This window comes from Salvelinus sp. IW2-2015, linkage group LG4q.1:29 (genome assembly GCF_002910315.2).
Source record: "Salvelinus sp. IW2-2015 linkage group LG4q.1:29, ASM291031v2, whole genome shotgun sequence".
NCBI classification, from domain to species: Eukaryota; Metazoa; Chordata; class Actinopteri; order Salmoniformes; family Salmonidae; genus Salvelinus; species Salvelinus sp. IW2-2015.
The window spans coordinates 82,507,026-82,511,509 of record NC_036842.1 but is presented as its reverse complement, the minus strand read 5'-3'; positions in this window follow the sequence as shown (position 1 = coordinate 82,511,509).

The following is a 4,484-nucleotide window of genomic DNA, read 5'->3' as shown; positions in this document are numbered from 1 at the left end:
TGTTCCACGTCTAGTGGAAAGCCTTCCCAGAAGAGTGGAGGCTGTTATAGCAGCAAAGGGGGGGACCAACTCCATATTAATGCCCATGATTTTGGAATGAGATGTTAGACGGGCAGATGTTCACATACTTTTGGTAATGTAGTGTATCTGCACATATGTGACATAGTATGCAATTTTCCAGGACCACTTTTGGCTTGTGAGAGCTACTTTCAGAACTACTCGCTAAAAAGTATACGAAAGTAGCGGATAATCTCTTTAATGCCACAGTGAATCAGGATTTGCTTCAATCTCACAAATCACCAAGCTCAGGCACGCCAGCCCCTTTCTCTTACCGTACTTTACAGATCACATATCCGCTTTCTCTCGCTCTCTCTCGCTCTTACTCTCTGCTGTCCTTCTACCCTCCTCTCTCTCTCTCTCTCTCTCTCTCTCTCTCTCTCTCTCTCTCTCTCTCTCTCTCCCTCTCTCTCTCTCTCTCTCTCTCTCTCTCCCCCCCTCTTTCTGGCATGCTTATTTTTCACATATCTAATGGAACTGGCTAACGGTATCCTGTCTCCACTACATGTTATCCAATCAGATTCAAGGACAGTATTGCACCACCATGTTCGTTCTTCCATTCTGGTCATGACCCAGAGGTTGTGTCATAGCCTTATTCCTCCTGGCTTATCCTTTATCTCTTTATGGGATCTCCTGCCTTTTAGCTGCTCAGTCCTATACAACTCCACCTAGGGACAGAGCCAGAGCCAGTTTCTCATCTTCTCCACTTGTGGACACTCCGCAAGTTTGCACATTGTTTTTCTAGCACCACACATGCACAGCTGATTCCACTAACCAAGGGCTTCATGATTAGTTGAGTAGTTGAATCATAGTTGAATCAGATTTGCCTATGTGGGGATAGAAAAACAAATGTGCAAACTTGGGGGTACTCGAGGACCGGAGTTATAGAGGATCTAACAGACCCTACAAAAGACCCCTGCAGACAGGGACAATTAATTAATGATATAAACCATCCACAGATTCCTGGAAAAGATGCAGCCATTTGAGATTGCTGTGTCAAACTCATTCCACGGAGGGCCGAGTGTCTGTGGGTTTTCGCTCCACCTTTTGTACTTGATTGATGAATTAAGGTCACTAACTAGTAAGAAACTCCCCTCATCTGATTGTCTAGGTCTTAATTGAAAGGAAAAAACAAAAACCTGCAGACACTCGGCCCTCCGTAGAACCTCAACTTCAAAATACTCTCCTCACCCAATGTGGTGTGAATCTGTTTTTTCTAAAGTATTTTTATTCACCTCGGAACCGAAATCCCCCAACAGAAGCTAGCCAGCTCACTAGCTACTAGCTAGTAGTCAGCTAACCACTGCTAGCGGTCATCAGCTAACCTTTAGCTTGGAAAGCTCTCACCAGTTTGTACAACGCAACTCAAACCAGAGCATACCGGACCTATTTTCTCTCCATATCCCCGGATTCCTACCGCAAGAGCTGGGCCTTTTCACCTGGATCATCGCAGCTAGCTAGCTGCTATCCGAGTGACTACTCCTGGCTAATCATCTGTCCCGAAGCAAGCACCAATTAGCCTGGAGCTAGCCCATGCTAGGCCCATTCTCCCGGCTAGCTGAAGAGGCCCATCAGCCACTCCTGGGCTACAATACCTGGACCCCTTCTACTGCTGGTACGGGGCACGGAACCCCACCGATCCTTCACGACTGGATTACGATGTAATCTGCTCGAGGGGGTACTCAACTGGCCCCTACATCGCGACGTCCCCCGAATGCCCATCTGCTAGCCTGCTAGCCACGGCCCGCTAGCTGTCTAGAGCATATTGGATTGTTAGCTGAATAGATCCATCGGCCAATTTCTTGGGCCACTATACCTATTTTGCCAATTAGACTTGGACCCCTCTCCTACTCGGGAACCCTACTAATCCATCACGACTGGTCTATCGACGTCACCGGACGTGGAAGCTAAAACAGACTTTCCTCCATCGAGACGTCCCTCTAAGGCCCTTCTGCTAGCTTGCTAGCCCCGGCCTGCTAGCTGTCTGAAATGCCGAGTCTCCAGCCAGCCCAACCACTCACTGGACCCCTATGATCACCCGGCTACGTATGCCTCTCCCTAATATCAATATGCCTTGTCCATTACTGTCCTGGTTAGTGATTATTGTCTTATTTCACTGTAGAGCCTCTAGCCCTGCTCAAATATGCTTAACCACCATTTAGTTCCACCTCCACATATGCGGTGACATCACTGGTTTAAACTCTCTAGAGACAATCTCTTCTTCATCATTACTCAATGCCTAGGTTACCTCCAATGTACTCACATCCTACCATACCTTTGTCTGTACATTATGCCTTGAATCTATTCTATTGCACCCAGAAACCTGCTCCTTTTACTCTTCGTGTTCCGAACGTACTAGACGACCAGTTCTGATAGCCTTTAGCCGTACCTTTACCTACCTCTCTATTCTATGGTAATGTAGAGGTTTCCAGGACCTGCAGTGCCTAGCTCCACTCCTATCTCCCAGGTGCTCTCATTTGTTGCTTCTGTACCGTAAAGCCTTGGTTTCATGCATGTTAACATTAGAGCTCTCCCTAAGTTTGTTTTATTCACTGCTTTAGCACACTCTGCATCCCGGATGTCCTACGCCGTGTCTGAATCCTAGCTTAGGAGACCACCAAAACCCCTGAAATTTCCATCCCGAACTATAACATTTTTCCAACAATGAACTGCCAAAGGGAGCGGTGTTGAAATCTACTGCAGAGATAGCCTGCAGAGTTCTGTCTTACTATCCAGGTCTGTACCCAAACAATTCAAGCTTCTACTTTTAAAAATCCACCTTTCCAGAAACAAGTCTCTCACCGTTCGCGCTTGCTATAGACACCCTCTGCCCCCACTGTGCACTGGACACCATATGTGAATTGATTGCCCGCCATCTATCTTCAGAGCTTGTGCTGCTCACGTGACCTAAACTGGGACATGCTTAACACCCAGCCATCCTACAATCTAGGCTTGAATGCCTCAATCTCACACAAATTATCATGAACCCACAGGTACAACCAAATCCGTAAACACGGGGCACCTCATAGATATCATCCTACACACTTGCCCTCCAAATACATATCTGTTGTTTTCAACCAAGATTCAGCGATCACTGCCTCATTGCCTGCATCCGTAATGGGTCTGCGGTCAAACGCACCTCACTCACTGCAAACGCTCCTAAAACAACTTCAGCAAGCAGGCCTTTCTAATCGACTGGCCAGGGTATCCTGGAAGGATATTTGACCTATCCCGTCAGTAGAGGATGCTGGTTATTCTTTAAAAGTGCCTTCACACCATCTTAATAAGCATGCCCCATTCAAGAAATTTGAACCAGGAACAGATACAGCCCTTGGTTCTCTCCAGATCTGACTGCCTTGACCAGACAAAAAAACAACTGTGGCGTTCTGCATTAGCATCGAATAGCCCCCGTGATTTCTGCCACTTTTCAGGGAAGTTAGGAACTAATACACAGGCAGTTAGGAAAGCTAAGGCTAGCTTTCAAGCAGAAATTTGCATCCTGTAGACAAACTCAAAAAAATTCTGGGACACTGTAAAGTCTGGAGAGATAAGAGACACTCCTCCAGCTGCCCACTGGCACTGAGGTAGGAAACTTGTCCACCAAATAATCCATTATAATTGAGAATTAAATAAGCATTTTCCTAACAGTGGACATGCTTTCACCTGGCTACCCTCCACCCGATCAACAGCCTCACCCCCAGCAGCAAACTCGCCAAGCTCCCCCATTTCTCCTTCAACTAAATCAGATAGCTGATGTTCTGAAAGAGCTGCAAATCTGGACCCTACAAATCAGCCGGGGCTAGACAATCTGGAACTTCTTCTAAACATGATCTGTGCCGAAATTGTTGCAACCCCCTCTATCGCCTGTTAACCTCTCTTTATATCGTCTGAGATCCCAAAGATTGGAAAGCGGCCGGCGGTCATCCCCTCTTAAAAGGGGGAGACACTTCTAGACCCAAACTGCTAAAGATTCTATTATCTAGAACCCGGCCTTTCTAAGGTTTTCGAAAGCCAAGTTAACAGATTACCGGACCATTTCGAATCCCACGCGTCCTTCTCCGCTATACAATCTGGTTTCAGAGTTGGTCATGGTGCACCTCAGCTACGCTCAGGTCCTAAAGATATCATAACCGCCATCGAATAAGAGACATTACTGTGCTCGCGTATTCATCGACCTGGCCAAGGCTTTCGATCTCTTGTCAATCACCACATTCTTATCGGCAGACTCAACAGCCTTGGTTTCTCAAATTATTGCCTCCCTGGTTCACCAACTACTTCTCTGATAGAGTTCAGTGTGTATAAATCGGAGGGCTGTTGTCTGGACCTCTGGAGTCTCTATGGGTGCCACAGGGTTCAATTCTCGTGCCGACTCTCTTCTCTGTTACACTACAATGATTCGCTCTTGCTGCTTGGTGATTTTCTGATCA